The sequence below is a fragment of the Bactrocera oleae genome, chromosome 2, assembly GCF_042242935.1.
Source record: "Bactrocera oleae isolate idBacOlea1 chromosome 2, idBacOlea1, whole genome shotgun sequence".
Taxonomy (NCBI): Eukaryota; Metazoa; Arthropoda; class Insecta; order Diptera; family Tephritidae; genus Bactrocera; species Bactrocera oleae.
Window position 1 is genome coordinate 34,445,985 of NC_091536.1, and position 26,411 is coordinate 34,472,395.

Genomic DNA, 26,411 nt, shown 5'->3' on the forward strand with positions numbered 1-26,411 from the left:
GCATGCTCGGGGAGATGTGTGAGGCGTTTGCTTTTATGAATGAAACGACTTAGCTTATTGCTTGTGCGCCAGCGTTCATTAATGAAAATGTTGTTGGTGTGTGATTTACTACAAATTTAGGATTTGTCAATTTGGCTGCCATATTGATTTCTGGTGCTGATGCTATTTGAGACAATTGTTGTTTTTGTACAACAATGTTTGTATTTTTCTTATTGGCTGACGTACTTACATTTGTACGCTTAAATGTATGTAGATTTGTGTATGCATTACTTATTTTGCGCGGTCATATGCATATTTGTACATACATACTTACATATAAAGCAGTGCGCTCACATGTATTTATTGATAATTGATAATATATTATTATATTATACAATATGACATATTGATGTACATACATAAATTATTAATTCTGTAAATATTGAAATTAGAAAATTATGAAAACAGTAAAATAACATTTTTTGCATAATCTTTCACATTTTATCAATGTAGCATTTGTGCAAAATAATAATAATTTATCAATTTTTCATCATAAAAATCGTTTATATGGCAAAAAATAATCATGCATATGTGAAGTGGCATTTGTATTTCTAGTTTTCTCATTCATTTCATTTCATTTTTCTCTTTATATTGGTAGATACGTATTTTGTCAGAGAACGTTGTTAAAAATTCTCATTTCTGTTAAATAACAGCAAAACTATACAGAAAGTGGTGAACTCCTTGATCTCAAATTTTCAGCCAACCAATCGAGCATCATACAAAATTCAATTTGCACCTTCTCATTGTTTTAAGTTCTCTGGTTCAACATAGAACAAGGCGTTACGTTATGATGAACAAAGTAGGAACACTAGGGATCATAGAGAACTTCGCGCAAGAAATCCTGAGTATAGGAATTTAGAGCGCATTCGTGATCAAATGCAAACCGACCATGCAAGAAGAAATCCTGAAATAAGGAGAGAGGAGCGTGATAGAGATCGGGATCCGATTCAGAAAATTTGTTAGGAGGATTAAAATGTACTATGATGAATAGATCTCTAGGCATTCTGGGTCGAGTATGAACTACAACTTTATTATATGTGGCACCCTGACTTTTATGAATAGTTATTCCCTCAGCCGGAAGAACTGGAAACTGATTTCTTTCTATTGAAATTTGTTCATCAGGATTTTAGAACTTTTTCAATTGGTGTCCAAGAACTTTCTAGAGGATAAGGCTTTTTTGATCGTGCTATCAAACCAACAGAAGGTTTCAACATTTTTATCCACAGAATTGTTGAAAAAGAACAATGGAAATCAATTTGCATAAGTTGTCCAGCTGCCCCATTAACCAAGGCATCACACGTGTTTATGTTCACTGTAATCATATATTTGGCGGAGGTTTTTAGTGTCAATTCATAGGGCAGTCCCTGCGTTTCAGAAGTTTTGAAAAGTTTAACTCTTTCCAAAATATTATCATTTTCGTTTATACCTATTCCTTTAACTGAGTCTTATGCAGTTGAAGGAAAAGCTTCTGTTGGGATTCGACTGAGCTTAAGGGCATTGAAATTATTTGTCTCTTCATTGGACCAAAATAAATGTTTGGCATCATCGGGAACTTCTTTGAAATTAACTACTCGAGTTTCAATGAGTGGTATGTCCTCATTTGTCATAGTACCAGATGCCATATGATTTAATGCAATTGCAAAGGCCTGATCCTCCCGTTGTCTCATTATCTCCGTTAATTCAAAGTATTTAAATAACTCCCACAAAAGGGAACCAACTAAAGTGCTGTATGCATCATTGGGATTAGGAGAGAATATCCACCTATCTCCAACAGGTGAGAGTTGCTTCAAATCACCAAACACTATGATCGGTATACCACCGAAGGGGCTGTCTGTTTTGAAAATTTGTTTTACTCTCGCATTAACAGAGCTAAACATACGAGCACCTACTATCGATATTTCATCAATTATGATTAATTTTAAATCGATAAGTCTGGAATACAATGAATTAACTGTGTCATTGCTAAGTTGCCTCAACTCTCTATTCAACTGATTAACAGGTAAAGAGAATATTGAATGAAGGGTCATTCCACCTATTCCGAATGCTGCTTTACCCGTAGGTGCGCAAAGAAGAACTTTTAAGGAACTTGGATTGGATCCAGGTGTAGAATTGTAACGATGGTTAAGAGCTTGATATATTGCAGATATCAAACGACTCTTTCCTACACCTGCATCGCCGCCAATGAACTCATAAAATGGGAGATTTGATTTTAGGTGGTGCATCAAATGTGTGAAATAGGTTCTTTGCTTAGTATTTAGACTTTGAACTAAAGAAAATAATTCCTCAACTGGAATTAAAGGGGGAGTTTAATAAGGCTAATATTGCAATCAGATTCAGTGCCATTATCTGTTGAATCTTCGCCATGCAAGTCCAGCAAATTTATATTTGGGTTTATTTCTGGAAGTGCCAACACTCTGAACTCGTTTTCCACGATAGGTAGTTCATTTTGAGCACCAAGTCTATTTCATTATAAAGACTTTCTAGAACATTTTCAAGTCCTCTTTGCTCAAAAACATCATATTTTCTTTAATTTTCCTCAATTATAATATGATGTGTTATGCAAGTCAGCTCATTATCGTTTTCAATGAGATCTTGCAGTTCATTCCGCCAAGGATAGTAAAGCATTAACATTTCGTGGAAATACTCAACACTGGCCAAATCTGGGTTAAACCTTCTATACCGAATAATACAAGGTTTGGTACGTTTTTTCACAAAACCGCTACCGTCTTTAAGAGGCATGACAACCCCGCTTTCTGGTAAATTATCATCTTCCCTCTCTTCTTCTTCATGATCGCTATCTTGTGCTCTTCTACTAGATTTAAAATATTTATACCTAGATGCAAAATCAGCTAAACAAAGAGTTTCTAACTGATCGGATCTTTGAACATAACGCTATAAAATACCGGCTACCAATATTTCAGTCGAACCTGAAGGAAGGTTCTGAAGTTCCGCTCTAGGTTTTACCATTCGAACACGTTCCTCAGGTCGAGAGGTTTTTATAAATATTTCTACATTACTTGTTTCCGAAAGATGGAGCCCAATGCAGCAATATACTGCTTCTTGTGCAGAAATTTCTGTGCCTGATATAAATTTGTGACCTATATGTTTAAGTCTTTGATTAATAGTAAAATTTCTAGCATTTACCTCCGATATAGCTTCATTTAAGAGCCTAGAAATTCCCCTGTTAGACTTGTTAGTATAATTAATTATATTACATAATATATGAACAGCAAGCATATGCATTCAGTATATATTGTATATCCATATTTGCTCTATGGAGTTTCAAAATCAGAGGATTATGCGTTTATAAAACGATCCTGTAATTTTCTTTTTAGAAAAAATTTGGGTTTTGTTAAACTTGACCTAAGGGCTAACAAATAGTCATCAAAGGACATATTTATTCTACTATCAGACAGGAAGTGTTCAAAATCGTTTAAATTAGAAATGTCTTCTGTAGTCATATTCGAATTTAAAACGTTTTGAATTTTGAAAAAGTTTTCCTTGTGTCATTCTGAATTTTGATTTGTTTCTGTAAGAGGTAACAGTATTTGCGTTGAAGGCATTGGTGGATATGGTAAACCAAAACGACAAAACTGTTGTCCTCTTATTTCCCTATGACAAGACCGACTGTGGTTATGCTTTTGATAACCCAAAACCATCGCTAGAAATATAATTGTCAATAAAACTAATGACATCAGGGAATGTCTGTGGATCTTGAAGGTTGATCCTGGGAGCATTATTAAGCCAATACATGCCAAGTACATGCGGGGAACCTCTCTGTTGAAACTCCACCCTCCAGTAGAAATTTGTAACAAAATGCTCTCCAAAAATGCCGGCGTTATCTTTAAAAAGAATTTGTCGATAGCGGTAGTCAAAATATCTAGCACAAGTAACCGCGTCTGACCGAATTAAGCGATATCTCTCTTGGGTTGTTAAACTGTTGGCTTCCTCTTCCGAAATATCTTTAGAATCAACAGTTTTAGAGAGGATGACCAAAAGCTCAACCCACTGAGATTCTGCAGCCGATAAAGCGATAAAGAAGGTTGGAAGCCCAAATTGGCGAATCATAGCGATTGCCATTTTCTTCTCAGCTTCTAATTTTTTGTAATCATAGAACAACTTTGGAATGGTACACGCTCTTCTGTCAAAACGGCGAATTTCAGAACGTATTATCTTGCTATACATTTCAGAGCATGTACGCTTTTGCCCAACGTATATTGTTCCAAATGACAACTGTTCTGAATTATTATCCTGAATTATGTCAAATGTTCTTTGTCCTTCACCTGGCGCTATAACTAAACGGTTATGGTCTAAGTTTTCTACAGGAATATTGTCCAAAAGAGTTTCTTGACCGCCTGGATTTAGCTCTGAAGTTGAAAGACCCGTGGGAATATTACTGCCTGAAGGATTATCATGAGAAGTTTGTGCGGCATGAAAAGATTGAACCAATCGGGAATCCTCTGCAGATGCAACAAACGGAACTTCTTCTTGGTTATTAAATTCTGAAATCCAGTTTTCATTAATATGTACATTGTGCTCACGATACAGAGGGGTATTCACTAAGAATTGCAAAGCTTCCATAATCTTTGCGGTGCGTATGGTATTGATCATGTAATCATGATTGTATTCCAAACGCCTTCTTAAGTGAATTTGTATAACATGAGCCTCATCAAAGGACCTTGGTAGAGATGTCACAATATTGTTAACAGAAATTGGTATATTAACAACAGCACCTTTGAACAAACTCTGACCTTGATATCCTAACGGACGGATTGTCATAAAAGGCCATCTAGGTATTATGAGACGTTCTTCAATTGGGGTTAAACCTTTCACACAATCCGGTATTTCAGGAAAGGCTAGACCGTTAGCTAAACATATTTTTGGAACGTTCTTTTTAACAATCGCGTTTTTGCAAGTAGCACAAAATATGTAATTTCCATCTTCTGAAGGAAATTTTTGCATTAAAAAGAAGGCGGATGCAGCATTCGGGTGACCTTGCGCAATAGTTCCGAAGTTTAATTTGCGAACTTGGTGTGAAACCCATTAGCCGCCGCACCACATACATATTTTAGTAGGGCCCTTATTTAAATTTTGGAAATAAATGTTTTTGAAATCTGTTAAATTGCCACTATTATCAGTTTCTATAACATTATTTTCTCTCGTTAATCGGATTCGTTGGGACTGCCTTTGCTTGTTAATTTGTATTTTGAGTGGGTTATCTCTACGAAGGCGAACTTGACCTTGTCTAAGACGTCTCTGATTCAAAATTTCTTCCCTCATACCCCTCCTACTAAGCTGTCGACGTTGTGTTTCTCTATCACGCTCATCTCTCCTTATTTCAGGATTTCTTCTTCTCTATTATACCTATATATTACTTAGCTATTCACTAACATAATAATACATAATATTTAGTTATATTTATATTTTAGAAATGAGTAGTTTATTTCATTGTATTGAAATTAAGTTCTCGGAAAATCCCTCCGTAAATTACTTTTGTTAAACGCTTTCTAAAACATGGGGATCTATGGTACCGATTTTGAGGGGTCTACCCATGAAGGCTAAATTAACAATAACTTACCTATAATTAAGTATGGTATACACATATGTAGAGCAGGTATGTAGATTTTCTTCTTTCTGTCTTAATATCTAAACCTTTCAAAGCTGCCAACGGCGCTAGGTAAAAATGTAATTTTCTTGAGTTTACAGTTCACCTCATGACCTTCATATTAAAATGTGTCGCAAAACTGAAATAATAGACAGTAGCATGTAAACCGATGGGGTCGCAGTTTATCTATAACCACATAAAAAGGGTCTTTAGCCCTTTTGATACTACATTACTAATATTTATTTCATGCAATTTTTTCTAGAACGATTTTTTTGCTCTACATAAAGTCCAGCACTCTAAGAAACTTTTTTAGCATTGTTGACTGGTATATTTTATCATAAATTCGACATGATGGCTGAGAAAATATACCTAACCACTGATTATCACCAAATATTAGAAGAAATATATGTATATAGAAATCTATATCTATCACTTTAGGTGATGCAAACAACTCTTTGGTGAACAAAACTATACTCTGTTGCAACATGTTGCGAAATTATAAAAATGTTGCGAAAGAATTCAACATTCATTACTCGATTATTATTTGGCATCTTATTAACTTATGTTATTGATCATAGATTTATTTTGTGTCAATACTATTTTTTTCTCCGAAATGTTAACTTTTATAAAAAGAAGCTATTTAACTTAAACATGGTATATGTGATATAAACTGAACCAAAGGGGTTAGATTTAATATGTGGGGTATATGAGGTTGCTGTTGTACGAAAGGAGCGGAAATCAGTATATTAGGGTTATAAGGTTTAAACAAAGTCTAGACAAATTTCATTCATATGCAGCGATATACATTATTTTTAAGAAAAACTGTCCATTTAATTTCATTAAATTATCAAATGGACGAACAAAATTATACCATAAGTAGTACATGTGAGCTGGGAAAATCAAAGACCAGAAAATTCCTCCAAACCATATATTAAAAAATGTTGAATTAAACATATATTATATTATATTATTAAATGATATCGTGATTAAATTACAATCAAATTTGGTATCTTCTTGACGCATATAAAGGCCATAAACTTAGTCTCAGTTTTATTGCTTGAAGTGAGAAATACATAAGTATGAATGTGATATTAACTCCATCAAAGTGGCTAAATTTTATATTATAAGCTTAGGTGGCAAACGTCAACCAGAGAATCGGAATTCATTATTTGAAGGTGTGAGGTTTAGACTTAGTTTGTACTAATTTCATTCTAATTCAGCGTCAAACCACATAATTTTTAAGAAATCTTTTCCACTTAATTTCGTTAAAATATCACGTTGATCAACCGGAACGGTGTAAAGTCAGGTGGAAAGACGGAAATCATATATATATTGCGGATAGAGAAATATATTAATTTTGACATTGCTCAGCTATACTCGAGAACATATTTTGAAGCAATTTTATATATAAAAAAATATATTAATGCTCACTGATCGACATATTCGGCATAAAACTGGTTAGAATAACGAAAAGCATTATAAGTAGTATATGGAATTTGAGGGCAGTATTGACCCGATTTTATTAATTTTTTCCAATACCACATACTACTAACATGCCACAGACTAATAAAATGCTCCTACTGTTTCATTAAGGTACCTCACATACCATCACCAATCAAATGGAGTAAAGTCAGACGAATGTTCGAAAATCCTGATATTAGTTACATGGGGGCTAAGGAAAATTTTCACCCGATTTGATCTTGTTATAAGTAAAACACGCTCTCTCATTTTCATTGAGATAACTCACATATGCGGTATAAAGTCACGCGGAAGTTCAAAAATATTTATATTAGATATATGAGGGCTACAAGAACTATTGATCCGATTCAACCCATTTTTGAAACAAAGACATACTATTATCGATAGTTTCATTTATTTATTCTATTATATGAATTTCAATTATATATCTTACACAATGGCCGATATTTACTGTAAAAAGTCAACCATAGGTACTGGGGTACACATATTCAGTACCTAGGGGCTTGAACAGTTTTGGTTCGATTTAGAGAATTTTTGGGTACAAGGTGGCATACTTAAAACGTATTATTCACGCAAAGTTTCACGCCGATATAATCATTGTTGCTTGATTTGCATAGTGGAAAGTGAAAGAATCAAGTGGAATTTAAAATGGTGTCATATGGAAAATAGGCGTGGTTGTAATCCGATTTCGCCCATTTTCGCACCATAACATAGAAATATAAAAAGAATGTTATGTACCAAATTTGGTATCGGTATAATATCGGTTAAAAATATCCCAAGGTATGGGTTTTCACCTAAAAGTTTGCGGTTTCTCGGCCACTGTCTAATCTTGAATCATCTCATCTCATACCATCCCTGAGATCAAATTTAATGTCTCTGGCGTGTTTAGTGCTTGATTTATCGCGCTTTTAGTAGTTTTTAACAGTACCGTTACATGGGGAGTGGGCGGGGTTGTCACCCGATTTCACACCGTAGGTAGAGGTGCTAAAAACATTTGCTTTCAGTGAATTTTGTTATTATAGCTTTAGTAGTTTTTGAGATATGCACATTAAACCTATTAGGGGCGGGACCACGCCCACTTAAAAAAAAATTTAACTGCAAATGGTTCTCCCTAATGTGATCTCGTGTACCAAATAACAGTCTTGTATCTTATTGCGGAGCTTAGTTTTGACAATAGGATTAATAGCGTTTTGTGGGCGTGGCAGTGGTCCGATTACGCCCATCTGCAATACCAACCGTCTTACTGTACCAAGAAACATGTCTACCAAGTTTCATAAAGATATCTCAATTTTTACAAAAGTTACAGCTTGCACGGACGGACAGACGGACGGACGGACAGACAGTCACCCGGATTTCAACTCGTCTCTTCATCCTGATCATTTATATATACATAACCCTATATCTAACTCGATTAGTTTTAGGTGATACAAACAACCGTTAGGTGAGCAAAACTATTATACTCTGTAGCAACATATTGCGAGAGTATAAAAATACAACTGGTTTCTTCTCTTTATCAAATCAGACTGCCGCTCGCATCAGATCGACACCTGGAGCTTGCTGCTATGTTCTGCTGTTTGAGTCACGTATTGACGGATCATGCGATGTAGTGCAGTGCAGCGTATGAAGTTCCTTTCATCACAAGTCTGAATGAGACTTTCATTATGTGCATTCTTTATTATTAAGGTGTTATCAATTATTTCTTGAATTAGTATTCTATTATTATACATAAATTCACAATCATCAGAAAAGATACAATTCTTGCTCAGTTTTAGTTTTTTAAATACAGTATTTTCTTTATAAACATAGTGTTCTTTATTTATTATTAAAATTAATTCATTTTCTTGATTTATTTATAAGTTTTGTTTATTTGGTAATGGCGTAATTAATTTTTCTTTTTCTTTAAAAAACTTCTTGGGATTTGTATAGCGAATATTATTGCTTCTGTTTTTTTGCCACAACTCTTATTTTGGCTCAGTTTTAGAAATCAATATCGAACCCATCTATTTCTTCTTTTGTTAACATTCCGGGATAATTCAAACGGTTTTCAGCGGCAGCTATATTATCCTGAATATCGTAAATTTTCCTTTCAATATACCTTAGTTTGCTCATTTGATCGTTGTACAGAACCAATTTCGTTAGTTCTCAATTTTCCTTTTGTATCCGATTTAATTCTTTTAAAATTTTAATCCTGTCATTTTCTATTATTATTTTCATTAGGTTAATTGAGTCAATAAAATGCTCATTTATGATGATCTGTTTATTGACTTTTGTTATTGCGTTGTGAGTATTCGCCTCTATTACTTCTAAATGACTAATTATATCCTGTCGGTCTTCGTCGTCCATTAACAAGAACAACCATTTGTACATTGTGCCTCCTAGATTACTTAAACCCCTCTTCTTTCTTTCCTCCTCCTTGGGTGTAATTGATCTAATTTTTGCTTTGATTATTTTAATTTCATTCAAAAGAAGTGCCTCGTTACTTATTTCTCCCTGTCTTATATTTTCCTCCATACTGCTTTAACTAATTTATGTGGCCTCTTTATGTTTGCTACATGAATGTTTTGCAGGGGGTAATTCGGAAATACGGTTCATCCTTGTGTCGTACTCGTTAGAAGTTTTTTATTAGCTCTGACGATCTCAGTTCTTCGTAGTCCTCTCTGTACCTATTTCTTTCTTATACTATTGTTGTTTTAGCTGGTCTATTGTTTTTATTAAAATGGTTGGATCTATACTATTTTTTGCGTTATTGGGTGTACATCTAAGGGTTTGTCAATATAGTTACCTATAACGATTTGCATTCTCATTTCTGTTAAGAGACTTGGATCCTCAATTCCTGTTAGTTTCTCTAACAGGGTTGAGTGCAGCCTGTATAGGAATTTGGTTTTGTTAGGTGTACCTCTACTCCTTCTGCATTTAAGAATTGTATCAACTGTTCGGCCTTGAATTCATTGTCCATTATGATTTGTTTTGATTTTATAAATTTCGCGAAATGTTCAATTATAATAGCCTTCTTTGCCCTCCAATTTATATCAGTTATGTTGAATGCTGCCGCGAATTTTGTCAGTTTGTCAATAACTGTGACAAAAGACTGCTTTTGGAAATAAAAACTGTCTGCATGTATTATTTCGTTTTTATCTGTTGGTGTTTCTGTTAGTTTAAACTTTGGTCTTAGGTTTCCTATCATACTTAGCTCATTGGCACTTTTCACAGTTATTTATTATTAACTGTATGTGCTCTTTGAATTTGGGATAGTATATTTTGTCCTTAAGTGTATTGTAAGTTTCGTTTATTCTTTTGTTATGTATTGTTCCTCCATTGGGTTGATCTCTATCATCCTTCTCCCATGGAGTATCTGCATTTCAAATTTTAGGTTGTACGTTAATATGATTTGAACTTTATGTTTATTCACTATTTCTTCCTTGATTACAAAGTATTTTAGCAGTTCTTCTTCTGCAGAATGTAATGTATCCGACATTTCAAAATTTGATTCATCGTCGTTCCCATCTGTTATTTTAGGCGAATTTTCAATTCGATTTAGGAAGTCCACGTTATCTTTACCCTTTACATATTGGCGTGGTGCAAATTCTTTTCCTTTATACTTGTTATTTAGATACTTAATCGGGCAATGATAATTTAATAACTTAAATTTTGCTTCGTATATGTATTGTCTTAAATAAGTCACTGGGCCTATGGTCCCTAAAAACCCCTTTAATTGCGTTTCTGTTGTTGGAATTGGTAATTTTTGTATGGCTAAAATTTTTTCCGGGTTGGGCTTTAGGCCGTCTTTTGTCAAAACGTGGTCCAAAAATTCAGTTTCTCTTTTTAAAAACTATACTTATTTGTCTGGATTTTTAGGTTATTTTCCTGAAGCTTTGAAAAACGGTTTCCTAATGAATGTATGTGTCCTTCTAGTGCCGTAGAAAATATTAATATATCATCTAGACAGACTACACATATCTTATTAATATGTTCCCTTAGGATGTCGTTCATTAACCTCTGAAAAGTGGCTGATTCCTGTATCCTGATGTATTCATACAGGCCTGCTGGAGTCACAAAAGCTGTTTTCTCTATATATTTTTCTGCCATTAGGATCTGATGGTAACCTTTAACTAGATCTATGGTGCTAATAATAAACCAACGATTACCCTCCTCCCGCCCAACCGACGCGAGGGGCGCAATCCGCATACGTGCGGAATTAGCCGAGTCAGAAAAGGCAAGAGAGTTTTTTAAGTGTTGAGATCTAAAACTGCTCAGCTACAGAAACAAAAATTTCAACAGCTAAGATCTAAAGTTACAATATAATAAATTGTTACATTTTCATTTATTAAGAGAAAACAATAAAGTCTTTTTAATTTTGAAAAGTGAGTCAGATAAGTCAAATGTGCTGGAATGAGAATTAAAATCATGACATATAATATACGGCGGAATGGCTCGTTTAGTTCAAAATTTGATCTACAGGATTTTAGCAGTAAAGGTCTAAACTGCCTCGAAAGGCGAACCGAGATATTAAATTTAATTTCAGACAGGAGAAAACAAATGCAAACAGTTCCATTCAAAAGTTTCACTAAGAATATTATGCCAAGCATTTCCCTACGACTAGAAAGTGTAGGTAGATTAATAAGTTTTAAACGACTAGTGTATGGAGGTAGACTTACTCTAGCATCCCATCGAAAATGCGCTAAGGCGAAAAGTAAAAATTGTTTTTGAACCGACTCTAACTTGTCAGAATGGATTTGGTAGCTAGGGTTCCATACCACAGAGCCATATTCCAATATAGGTCTAACCAAAGTTGTATAAAGTGTTTTAGTAATATACGGATCTCTAAATTCTTTAGACCAACGTTTAACAAAACTGAGGACAGCTTTTGCTTTCAAGACCATGGTATTAATATGAAGACTGAAATTAAGCTTAGCGTCCATATTAACTCCCAAATCAACATAGTTAAAAACTTGCTCTAGAATATGGTGTTTTATTACATAAGAAGAGGGGTGCACAGATCTACGGGAAAAGCACATCGTCCTACATTTATTGAGATTCAATGGCAAATCATTTCTATCACACCATGCAACCAAATTGTTTAAGTCTGTTTGCAACAGACACCTTTCCTCAGTTGAAGTGTATGATTTTAAAAGGTTTACGTCGTCAGCGTATAATAAAATTTTTGAGAATTCTATTACTGAAGAGATATCGTTAATAAACAACAAGAATAGAATCGGGCCAAGATGACTACCGTGCGGAACACCTGAAGAAACATTAATTGTATCTGAAGGTGTATCCTCGTTGTGTTCTATTATAAAGATAGGAAGATACCCATTGAAGGAATCTTGGCTGAAAGCCCAGCAGATCAAGTTTATCTATGAGAATCGAGATATTTACTTTATCGAAAGCTTTGCTAAAGTCTGTGTATATAACATCCGTATGCTTATGTTCCCTAAAACCCAATGATACATGGTTTACAAATTCAAGTAAGTTTGTTATAGTCGAATTCCCTTTACGAAATCCATGGTGAGATGAGGAAATTAACGGAGAAATCGAAAAGGTTATATGGTCAGTGATGATAACTTCAAAAATTTTAGGTATAACTGATAGTTTTGCGATACCTCTATAGTTTTCAATGTTGGATCTAAATCCACTTTTATGCAAAGGAATTATAAATGACTGTTTCCATATTGAAGGAAATATACCGTGTTTAAGAGAGAAATTAAATATCCTTGTCAAAGGCAAGTAAATATATTTGGCACTATTTTTTAGGAAGCATGAGGGTATCATGTCTGGGCCATAACTAAAAGATGGTTTTAACTTATTTAAATTAAGTGGGACGTCTTCTTCAGAAATAATTGGAGCGTTAATTAAAGTATTCGAACACAGCACTTGCTGATAAGAAAAAGTTTTGGAAGAATTATTATTGGATATAATATCATTGTCACTTGAAATGATAGATTTGTATTTCATTGCGGACGGAAATTTGGAAATCCTGCGTTTGGAGTTGACGAAATCATAAAACGATTTTGGATTACTTACAATATTTTTTTTTACTTTATTTAAGTAATTATTATAACATTTTTTGTTTAGGTCAAAATATTGTCGACGCAATAGAGAATATTTAGAATAGTCGACAAGTTAACCGGTTTTTTTAAAATGTTTAAAGGCTCGAGTTTTTCTGTTTTTCAATTTATATAACTCTTTCGAAAACCACGGACTTATACTTTTGCTTTTATTAACAATTACTATTGGAACATACTTTTCAAATAATTTCATAATAATGTTATTAAAATGAGAGACACTCAATTCAATGTCACCATTATAATTAGGCCATGTTATTGTAGAAAGTTCTGTATTTAACTTTTTAAAATTAGCTTTTGCAAAGTTAAACCGAGTACAGAAGCACGAAGTTTGACGATTATTATCCCGTACAACGCCTGAGATTTCGACAGATATTTCCAAAGCAGGATGATATGAGTCCTCTGGTAGAACAAGAGGATTACTCTGAATAACGGAACACTTTGCAGAGGTATCAACGTATACTAAATCTAAGCATTCACCAAATTTATTCGGAATCAAAATAATTTGGTTCAGACCCAAGTCGGACATTTTTTCGAAAAACTCATTAAAACGTGACCGATTGCAAATCGGCACGATATAGTCATCGAAGGGTTTCCACGAAGCACACGGTAAATTGAAATCACCTAATACAATTATTGAATCTGCATTATTTGCCATCGAGGTAGCACTATTTATTAAAGAAGCATGCTGCATGTATACAGATAAGTCCGAATGGGGTGGTATATAAGATAGGGTTAAATAAATAAAGCAACTATTAACGTATTCTCTAATACAAATGAGTCGGTCCCTGGGACAAGAATATTTTCAGATGGGATAGAGGAATGCACGGCAAATAGAACACCTCCACCGATTCTGTTCAGTCGATCACATCTAAAAATTTGAAATTCGCTGTTTAAAATCTCGTTATCAAAAATATGAGGTTTTAACCAAGTTTCTGTAAATCCAATAATATGGAAATTAAAATTGGAACTGTTCAAATTCAAGTCAGTTAATTTTGTATTAAGACCTCTACCATTTTGATAATAAATGCTTAGCGAATTTCTACCAATCAGTTTTTTATATCGGTGGTTGCTTTTGGTAATTTAACAATGTTTTCCTCAGTTTGACTTTTAAGTTTAGGTTTAAATTCGCGTACAAAAGCCCCAGGTGGCCAGAATGAACTATCTAAGATCTTTTTGAATGTTTCAAGAGATACGTATATTTTAAACGATGATATACTTCTATCATAATTGAAGTTAAATTTACGTACCTATATTGATATCATCGATTTTTAAATGTGACGAAATGTAAGATTTAATGTCCTCCACCAAGGTATCTTTGGCAAGTCTCGAAATAAATATAGACTTTTTAGGTGGAATAACTATCAAATTATAAACTGATGCTACTAAGTTAATAGGGGGAGCCTCTGGAATTGTGAGACACTTATTACTATTAGATAGAGCTTTTGGGGAATTGAGCTCTTTGGAAGTTGACGGCTTATCACCTCGAGGGCAAGGAGAAGAGAGATTTATTAGGTCATTGGGAGGAGACGTTCTTTTCTGAACAGAAGAACTAAGTGTTACTTCATCGGAAGGACGTTTACTCTTAGGAGCAGGTTTAGAGGATTCGTGAGAATCATTCAGGCACTTAAAAGATTTGAACAATTTTTCATAGAGCCTAAATTTTTCAGTGAGGGTTACAAGATCACGACCGATTTCGTTAAAGCCATTGCGTGTCTCCCTATAAACTTTAAATAGATCGATTTCAATAGATCTACAATTTAAACAGGACCAACGCAATCCCTTACAGTCGAGAATAGAATCTAAGATTCTACCAGTCAGTCCAGCACATTTAATATGGGCAAGCCCATCACAAAGCCAGCATGAAACGTAGCGATCTGACTCGCCTTTAATGTTACAATTGGGGGAGTTACAAGACATAATAAACCACAAGAATGAAGATCAAATAAAAGAGTAAGTAGAACAAAATTTATTAGATAAATAATAAATTAGTGTGTTAATAAAATATTAATAATACTAAATTCAATTAAGAACATTTTAAAACCAAGACAATTTTAAAAAGCAATATAGCGAGCCGTTTTAGAAGCACTGTAACAAATAAAGAGCTAAACGCAACACAGCTGTGAATAAAGAAGTAAATAAGATAAACAAAGAGAGAAAATAGAATAAAATAAAACAAAATAAAACAAAATGAAACAAAAAGCTGACTCGGCACCAAAAATTGGAAAGTTTAAACTTTTTAATACCGCACAAAACTTAAGAACATTTAATACTTATCATGAAACTGAGAGTTAAATCACTGAAAATTGTATTAACACGGTAAAAAAATCAATTAAACTTCAAGAATTTTTTAAAATAAAAACACAAATGTACACAGCCAAAAAAATTACAGCTTACGAGCTTGAAGTGTTGCCAATAGCTGAAGCTAAAATACTGTGCTTTGTCCAATTTATCTAAAATTACATCAATATTTGACAGGGGATATATATCGTCAGCAGTAATTTGGTTTAACCTCCTGTAATCAACCACTAATCGAAATTTGTTTATACCGAAACTATGTGATTTCCTTGGCACAATTATTATTGGTGAGCCTCGTCCGCATGTTTGGGGGCAACCTGTAAATTCGGGAATTAATTTGCTGATCCGTTGTTGTTCTAATTTCGTGAACAACGGTATTCGTGTTTGGCAGATTATCTCCTTTTTTATAAATTAGCTTTTCGTACTTTTTTAATAGATTACTTATTTTTATCTTCTCTTCTGGGTTTAAATGGTCGAGTTGAATAAACTTGCTCCTGCATAATTTTCGTATGTAATGGAAGCTTGATACCATTTCTCAATGCCATTCCCTTGTTTTCAATGTTTATCGTTTTCACATTTTTAAATATAAAATCATTCCCCAGTATACGGTCGTATGGCTAGTTAAAATCCATTTTTAACCATCGCATTCTTGCAATTTGAGAGTATCCAAATTCTGCATGGTGTCTTAACTTTTTCGTTCATCGCCCTTATTTCTTCATTCAGTGTACTAATTATTGTTTTATTATTTTCTAAAACTGGTAAAATATACTTTTCGAAACTGGCTCTTTTCATTATGCTTATGGTAGAGCCTGGGTCTACTAATGCACACCATTTCTTATTAAATAGAGTGAGTGAAATTAAAATTTTATTTTGATTTTACGAGGCTAATTGGTATAAAATTCCTCGATGTTATTTGTTTCCTCTGTTCTGCTCATAGTTTCAACCTCCATGGGTGTGTCTTGATTGCCGCGTGCCATTCTATACAGGTTGTCTTGCAGAATTACCGTAACCGTTATTACTACGTTATTGATTATTTTGACCTGAATTTCCTGAATTAGTTTGTCTGTGGGGATTATTTGGGTGATTTATATTTTGCCCTGAAAATTTTGTATTTCTTTGGGAGTATCGTCCCGATTTATTTCGTGAATAATAATTATTATTATTACGGAGATGTTGTCCTGAATTACTTTGGAAACGATCAATATTTTCCTCACTACTTTTTTGTCTCCTATAGTTGTTTGTTATTTGATTATTCTGGTTTCTTTTAGTATTAAACTTTCTAGTATTTTGAGAAAATGAGTCCGAATTTCTATTTTTTGTTAAAAACATATGTTTAAATTTCGATCGTCCAGCCCTATGAAATTGTGAATTGTATTTGTCATGTCTGTCCATGCCGTTATACTTCGTACCATAAAGGCGAATGTTCCTGCTGCTAGTTGCTTTATCTTTTGTATTCCTGTAAATATTTCTGTCATTATGTTTCCTGAGTCACTTTAAACACAATATTCCGTAACATTAGCAATTAATTCCTTAGCTTTTCTACTAAGTTCATTGATACTTCCCACGTTAAGATTGCTGATATCGTTCCCCAAAGTCATCTGGTCTTTTGTTGGCCTGAAGTGTTGTTCAATTTAGCTTTACAAGCTGCACTTGAGGTGGGTTTGCTTGCTGAACCACCAATTTTTAAGACATAAATCACCCTACAAACTATTTCTTCCTGTCCTACATAGTCCCTTCATACTCTGTCAATAGCCTCAATGAAGGATGGCAACTTTTTTACATTCCCTTCGAAAGGAGCTAGATATTTTAAGTCCTTTTCGACTCTTTGCCTGAATGTAATATTTTATTGTTGGGCGTTTTGTTGCAACAATTGGGTCTTCACAGATTTTTATGTATAGATAGAATATTTATAGATAGAATAGAATTCAATAAATAAATGTACCTTGTATATTTAACAATTCGTATTTTACTCGTAAAAGTATCCTTCAAATTATTTTAATTTGTACTTCCTACAAGCTTATAAAAACATCCTTCGAATCTATAACATTCACTTGCCGCTTTTACTATTGTCACAGCTCTCCACGTACAACTGCTGCTATTATTGTTGTTGTAGGTTTATTAAAAAACTCTACTCTTGCAGTCCTTTCGACAGGCGTACGGTTTTTAGCAGGAAAATTTCAGAAATCACATTGGATTTTTGTTATGTTATATATATATAGATATATTACTTTTTAAACGTGTGTTTTCAGTTCTTTGATTTTTACAACCAAAAAAATGAATCAGAGAACTTAGAAGAACGAGAAGTTCACATGCAGTAGAAACAAATAACATTTCTCGCTTTTATAACAGCAATGAATCTGTACACATACGCTCTCTCAACATAACCAACCGGCGAATATTGAAGAGAATAAATTATGTATGCCAAACTGGGAATATTGGTATGCCATTTGAAATATATTCCCTTTTATCGAACTATTATTTATTATTTTTTAAATTATTTTATGTTAATTAAATTTTCCTTTATTGTGAGTTATTAGTAATAATTAAAACATATTTTGATATATTTCTTAAAATTATCCATGTACTTGACACCATTATGGAGTCACAAAAGTACAGAATTGTGTTTTGCCGACGGCATTTTCATATCATGAGTACATGTAAAGAAATATGAAAGAAAAATATTGGTAAATTTGTCTACAAACAACAGATGTATGTAGATGTGAACACTCATTACTTCATGTGATATCTCCGTTGACACGGTCAACCAATGATAGAAGCTCAGGTTTTTTGCTTTTATGTCAAAGAGTCAATCTGTCGAAGCGAAAAATATTTTAGAATTGTAAAATATTTTAAATCGAAAAAAGCTTTGTTGCCACTTTTGTCACTTTGTTCTGTGTGTTGTGCTGTTGCAGGGTTGTCACTTTTCCCTTCTAGAGGGAACATAAAAAAGTTGTTCAATTTATGATTTCTAGCTTTTGCCATCGTCGCGAAAAGACGCTTCTGGGCAAGCCTATGCTCGGGGAGATGTGTAAGGCGTGTGCTTTTATGAATGAAACGACTTAGCTTATTGCATGTGTGCCAGCGTTAATGAATGAAAATGTTGTTGTTGTGTGATTTACTAAAAATTTAGGATTTGTCAATTTGGCTGCCATATTGATTTCTGACGCTGCTTATGCTATTTGAGAGAATTGTTGTTTTTGTATAACAATGTTTGTATTTTTTCTATTGGCTCACATACTTACATTTGTATGCATACAAGGTGCGTTCCAAAGTAAACAGTACAAAAGTAACAAAGTAAACTCTAGTGACGCCATCTATATGTCGACTAGTGCGTTAGAATTTGCTATCCCTTATCGCCTTCTAGTAAAAATTTTAAGACATTTCATTTATTGGTACTGAAGTTATTGCATCTTAAGTGTCAGTATGTTTTTGTCATCGGTGCGAAAATGAGCTTCGAACAAAGAGCCAACATTAAATTTTGTTTTAAAATTGGTAAAACTTTTACCGAAACGTTTCAATTGATGATAAAAGTTTATGGCGATGATTGCCTCTTCCGTAGCGGAGTTTGTGTTTAGCTTCCAATGCCGATATATAAAATAATTCATAAATTAAATTTTTTTGTAGTTTGAAATCACAGCACTTGATTGTGCTTTTATTTTAACTATTTTTATTTATTTATTTTTTTGTTTCCGAACTGGGACGCGGGACGTCGACTGCGCCAATTATATATTTGTGAATAGTAACTGTGGATCTTCAGAAAAAACACTGAACTAACAAGTAAGGAAGGGCTAAGTTCGGATGTAACCGAACATTTTATACTCTCGCAAAGTCAAATGGTATACTCGTTTTAGATTTCTTGTGCCTCCTTGTTCTATGTTGACAGATATTTTCGGTAAAAAGTCAACTATAGGCACTGGGGTCCATATATTCAGTACCTAGGGGCTTGAACAGTTTTACTTTAAACGTATTATTCAACCAAAGTTTTACGCTGATATAATCATTGTTGCTTGATTTGCATACTATACCGATTACGTCCATCTGCAATACCAACCGTCTTACGGTATCAAAAAATATGTGTACCAAGTTTCATAAAGATATCTCAATTTTTACTCAAGTTACAACTTGCGCAGACGGACGGACGGACAGACAGTCATCTAGATTTCACTCACTTGTCTCTCTATCCTGATCATTTATATATATATAACCCTATATCTAACTCGATTAGTTTTAGGTAATACAAACAACAGTTAGGTGAACAAAACTATTATACTCTGTAGAAACAAGTTGCGACAGTGTAAAAACACAACTGGCTTCTTCTCTTTAGCAAATCAGACTGCCTCTCGCATCAGATCGACAACTCGAGCTTGCTGCTATGTCCGACTGTACCGCACATTCCAGCGAGCTCAAAATATGCTGAGTGTGCTGTTTGAGTCACGTATAGGCGGACATGCGATATGGTGCAGTGCATGCCGTTGTTATACATAACTCGCGCTCCCCATACAACGGGACCACCAGGATGAGAGGGAAGAGCTTTATTGGAGCCGGTGTAAGAGTTGGACAATGGGCGTGGGAGCGCCCACTTCTAGGTAAAATCTATATCTCTGGAACTACTTGATCAATTTCAACTAAATTTGGTGTGTGTAATTATCCCTTTTGGTTAAATGAGCTAAGCCTCCCCCTCGCATATATGTATACACCAATCAAACAGGTACATTATTAGCACACCCTAATAATACACACCACTCCTGAGAACCCCATACAGGATGTCACCACACGCTGAATATCACCACACACGAGGTTCATTCGTTTTCGTCTACGGGCCTGAGCGTCACATCAACCTTAAACATTGGAATCTAAGCCACGTCAACTTCCTTTTTCCGAGTACGACTTTCAACGACCCTTTTCCGGATTCCCCTCGGATTGAATTAGATAAATTTAAATTTGTTTCGGTTGAAATAATTAGTGAATCTAAACGGTTAACTAAATAAAAAGAAAAGAGTGTATACAACAATCACAAGCGCATTTTCCTTTAAGTTGTTCGTAGTGTTAATTCATAAAAGCTCACAAAAGGCGGTTTGCCCAATATATTAGATACAAATTTGTTCACCTTTATTAGTATTGTACACTATGGAAATGGGCGAAATCGGTTGAAAACCACGATTACTTCCTATATAACAAACTTTTTAATTCTTTATGGTCTTTTTACTTTACAGTTAACAGATCAAACATCAATGAAGTTATTAGAGTAAGACTTTACACAAATAGTGTCCTCAAAGCAGATAATCTTACACCCAAAAACTGTGGAAATCGGGCTATAACTTTTCAAGGACGCATACACCAAATATGTGAACATCAGTGCATATGGTGGTTTTTTGCCGAACGTATCGATCAGTCTGTGAGTTCTAGTATTGAAATTCGGGGATAATATTTTTGTGAAAACAGCATGCCTCTCTTTCTAATAATAGTGTATCTTCTTGCAAAACGCTAAGAGTAGACACCCCTTAATTCAAAATTCTACATGGAAATCAATGAAGGAACGAAGCGGGCTGGGATTTTAGCCCAATCGTCGGTGGGAGATGAGGCGAATGTGTGTCAAAGTCCACAAAACTAGGACCAAGAAAACGAAGAAGAGCTTCTGCGCTCAAGCCAAACGCACCCGTGCCATCATTTCATGAAGCAGGATGGTTTGACTAAGGCAAAATCCTGATATGCAAGGATGACCCGTTGTTGACATGGGTGAGGGAAGCTGTCAGAATGCTTCCAAATCTGTGGTGAAAACGCAAAACTGGAGGTAGTGGACCACACCAACATTTCATCGGTGCCTAAGTGGAGGGTCATTATACCTCGCGTAGTAGATCTGGAACATGCGCTGCGGTTACTGCAACAGCAGAATCCGGACGTGCCAACTAGCGACTGGAGAATATTGAGCGTGGCGAAATCTTTAAATGAAGATGTAGGCGTAGCTATATCCTCCAGATTACTAAGGAGGCTGACGACATTCTCTACGCAAGGTTCGGGAAGATGGAATGGAACGTTGGAAACGAGTTCTTACGCCACAAAAAACGACACCCCGATGACGGCAACAAAAACACGCTGAAGAAAGGTGAATTGAAAAAGGATGTCGGCTTTGCAGAAACCATGGCAACTTTACTTGTCCTACAGGGAGCGGAGAAGGTACTTACTCAGTACTCTGAGGGTCCGAAACCAGGATCTGAAGGTATACGAGGTGAACCTCCACAAAAGTAGGATCGCCTCAGCCGAGCTTCTCCTCAGCCTAGAGAAGGACGGCCATGACGTGGCTTTAGTCCAGGAATCATAGATACCCCGAGCGCGATTAACAAGCTAAGAACGGCGATATTAGTGAACAAAAATCTATATTCTCATCTTGAACTTAGTTTTTTCAAGGACGATATGAGTGAAAGGTGTCAAGGATGAAACAATATTCCTTGCATCCTGCTATATGCGGAGCTCCAGAAGCTTGCGGCTACATCCAGCAGAAAGAGGTAGTGGGGGCTGATGCCAATCATATGATTTAGGGCAGCACCGACATCAACCAAAGATGTGAGTCTCTACTTATCTTTATCTTACAAAGTAAGTATCTAGCAATAGCCAATCCAGGTGAGATTAGAAGAAATCTCAGAAACACAATCTGGGATCTCTACAGGCAGATACTATCAAGCAAGGGACTAAGACCTTGCGTGTATAACTCACATGAAGAGCTTGAAAGGAGAGTGACTGACGAAAGCTTTTTATACAGCTGTTCGTAACGCCTCAAGAACAAAACGAAGCAGCTTGGGGGAATAAAGAGCTCAAGTCTTGAAGACGTAGGGTACGGGAGTTCTTCACCTCGGCCCAGCTAGCAGAAAGCGAGGAATGTTAGGACTAGTATAAAGATCTCTTAAGTGAATACAAAAGTTGATGCGCAGCACAAAACGAAAGTCCTGGAAGAACTTCTGTAGCAGCTTTGATAAGACCAACGAGTCGGCCAGGCTCAGAAAACTTTTATCCAAATGCTTCGCACCGCCGGGCCTAATTAGCAAGAGTTTCGGGGAATCGACAAACAATTCTGAGGACTCCTTGGAAGAGCTAGTCAGTGTGCACTTTCCTGGCTGTAAGGACACGATTATTCCGAGCTGTGAACGGAATAGTGCTGTAATCTTCCAAGAACATATCATTACGGAGAATAAGTTAGAATATGCAATCCACTCATTAAACCCCTCTAAAATCTCCCGGTACAGATGGAATCATTTCAGCCATGTTGCAAAATGTGGAGTGCTATCACCGCTCCTAAGGACATTAGTGGTGAATAAACTGTTAAGAAACGTAGACGAAAAGGCCTACAAGATAGTGGCATATGCAGACGAGACTGCCATTTTAATAACAACAAGGTGCCTAAAACATTACTAGTATTATGACCACCCCTCTCAATACAGTCCAGAATTGAACATCGCAAGCGGGCCTGGGTTTAATCGAAAAAGAAAAAAACGGATCTGCTTCTCTTCCTTAGGAAAAACAAAATCCCTCCATTGAAGCTGCCTTCGATAAATGAGACACAACTTTCTCTCAAGGACCGCACAAAGTACCTTTCGGGTAATCTTGGACAGCAAATTGCTGTGGAAGTACAATGTAGATGTAAGGGTTAGAAAGGCCAGCAATGCCCTGTATGCGTGCATGCAAATGCTCGACACAACTTAGGGGCTTTCTTCCTCTCTCATGTACTGTGTTACACAGCGATTTTAAGACCAGTTCTGCTCTACGGTGCAGTAGTGTGGTGGATAGGCTTACAGAAATCTACCTACCGAAAGCCAATAGAAATGAGTCAGAAGCTCGCTGCGCTGTGCATAACGGGAGCTTTAAGAACCACTCCAACGACGGCTCGTGAGCTATGAATGCAGGGCAGCAGTGGAAAGTGTCGCTAGGACCAAGCAACTTAACTTATACTGCGTGGCAGATCACAAAGGCTTCGAGAGCAATGAGATGGTGGACGAGATTTCAAAGAGTGGTGTACGGCTGACACCCGAAAACTCGATCAACATTGGAAAACCCATATATTGTCTATACGACGTTATGGAGAGAAGCGTGGTAAGGAAAATCAAAATTCGATGGAATGATCTACCTGGCTGCAAAACTGCAAAAGTCTTGTGTCGATAAACGGAACTATAGGAACATCAACGGAATACTCACTGGACACTTTTTGGTGGCTGCACATGCCTACAGAGTGGGGTTGACAGATCGAGAAAACTGCAGAAAATGTCAAGAGCAAGGCACCAGGGAAATAATGGATTATCTTTTGTGCACTTGTCCCGCATTGACAAGGCTACGCTTTAAGCATTTGCGGGCCCTACGGTATGAAAAACTGGAAATGGTATCGATCAAGCGCAAGCATCCTAAAGGATGACTACTCCTCATAGCCTTCGTAACTGAACTCTACCTGATATCACATAGGGCCGAAATTGGTCCATGCTTAGCTTGCACAGACAGACGGACGGACGGACAGACAGTCACCGGAATTTCAACTCATCTCGTCACCCTAATGATTTACATGCATATATTATATATATATATATATGTATATAACTCCATATCTATATCGATTAGTTTTAGGTGCTACAAACAACCGTTATGTGAAAAAAAACTACTATAATATGTTGCAACAGTATAAAAATTTAGCGAACAAGTTTTAAGTTCTCTGGTTCAACTTCATTGTGCGGAGAAGTCTTGAATCAATAAGAATGAAGTATGGTATCATATTAGCTTATTTTGAAGGTCATAGACTCACTTAGTTTTATTGTTATAGTTTACTTCTCGTCAGCAAGATATGTGTTAACAGAAGAGTTACATTGAGTTATTGTGAAAAACTTCAACCAAAGGATCGAAATTCATTATAAATTATACATAAATTTACATATAATTACATTTTCATAATTTATTACATAAAATTGTTAGGTGCATGAGGTTTAGACCAAGACCAATTTTATTTGTACTGTGCACCAAACCATTATTATAATTCCATCGTTCTAATTCACTTTATTTCATTAAAATATCACACATTTTGACCAACGTAAACGCTTAAAAGTCAGGTGGAAAGTTGGAAAATTATATAGGGTATATTGGGGGCAGATAAATGGAAAGGCTGACTGCATTTATTTTTGACATTGTTCAGGTAAACTTGAGATTTATTTTCAAGCAATTTTATAAATATATATATGTAAACACATAGATGGAGTAAAGTCAGCCGGATGTTTCAAAATCCCGAGTATTAGTTATAGGGTCTCCGGCAACTTTTCTGCTGATTTTTATTGGATAAATGGCACAGAGATACGCTGTTATTGAAAATTATGCTCTCTCAATTTCATTAAAATAATCCTCACGTTGGCCGATACATATTAGGTATAAGAGGGCTAAGGGAAGTATTGACTTGCTTCAACTCATTTTTGACATACAAGTACTTATATAATATTATTATCGAAGAAACGCTTTCCACGAATTTCAATATCATATTCCATATACTCGGTATGTGGGGGCTTGAATAGTATTTATCCGATTTTGACAACTTTTAGACTGGAGATGGCATAGCTCTAAGGAACTGTTTGTGCGAAGTTTTATTTAAATATATTTATTGGTGTTTGATTCTGGTACTGAAAAGTAAAACAATCGTATGGAATTTAAAATTTTGCTATATAGGAAGTTGACGTGGTTGTATCCCGATTGCGGCCATTTTTACAATGTAAAATAAAATCGTCAGAATTAAGTTAAAATTGGCGAGTACGTCCGGAGATATGTGATTTTAAGAGTATAAAAATGAAAAAAAAAATATTAATTGCCTTCTTTACGACACATAAATTATCTGGCATTCATGCCTTTAGAGTAGAATAGCCCCTTAAATTAATTAAACTCTTCTGGACTGCCACTACATGAATTGACGTTAAAGCTTAGAATTCCAACCTTGCATGGAATTTAATTCCACCGAGCATGCAGGCAATTGAATTGTAGCAACCATTTTCACCGTCCTTTATACGGGTTCAATTTCCGGCAAAAAAACCTATTATCAATTCCCAAGGCCAAACCTTCGAATTAGTACGGATCGACCTACAACAAGAATGTTTTACTAGTTGACAATGAGTATGTTGGCACCTTACAATGAGATACATATTATATGTATATGTATGTGTTATTAACTCAAATAAAGAAATTAAATTTAATATAATGAGTTGATGTGAAAACGTCAACCAGAGGATCGCAATTTATTATTTTAGGAATAATATTTGGAACAATGTCTAGACCAATTTCATTCAAATACCCACAACATTTTTAAGAAAACATGTTCATTTAATTTTATTAAAGTATCGCACATTTTGGCAGGTGAGTAAAAACACGTCAAGTGGACCCCCCATTTTCCACTTGATCATCGAATTTGAATGTGAGTATTTTTTCATAAAGTAGTCATCATAAGCAAGTAATCCCCTGCTCAGTTTTTTTAAATTTTAATTTTAACAACAATTTTTTTTTAATTGAAAATTTTTTCTACTTTTAGTTAAAAAATTAATAACTAGAAAACTATTGGTAATTTTTTAATGAAATTTTCAGGAGTTATAGTGCAAAACTTTTACTTTGAAAAAATATGTATGAATTTAAATAATTTTTTTTTGTTCAAATTGTTAATTAACTTTTAAGTTAAGAAATGAAAATTTTAATGACTTCTCCCTCAAAAATTAAAAATTTTTTTTTTTAGTATTTTGCAATAAACATTAAAGTAACGAAATCCGCAAAAAAATTTGACCGATCGCGATTAGATTAAGCAAAAAAAAATTTTGATGACGGGCGGTAGCGCTGCCGGTATAGCGCTCCAGGTATAGCGGTTCGGCAACGCAACACTTAGAGTGTGTTGCATATTTCATTTGTATGTTGGGATGATGGTCTCACATTTT

At 35.1% G+C, this 26,411-nt stretch overlaps 1 long non-coding RNA gene and 1 pseudogene across 5 annotated transcripts in view; both read left to right on the plus strand.

Moving 5' to 3' along the window:
• The window catches only part of LOC118683437 (uncharacterized), a 45,044-nt gene that overhangs the window by 13,095 nt on the left and 5,538 nt on the right, over positions 1-26,411 (plus strand). The window contains exon 4 of one of the 5 annotated variants that reach the window (XR_011397942.1): positions 19,808-20,421. The exons of the other annotated variants lie outside the window; for them this stretch is intronic. This is a non-coding gene — a long non-coding RNA (uncharacterized lncRNA). Of the gene's footprint in view, positions 1-19,807; positions 20,422-26,411 lie in introns of those variants that run through there. 5 annotated transcript variants of the gene reach the window in all.
• Positions 20,611-25,576, plus strand: LOC138855836 (uncharacterized; annotated as a pseudogene).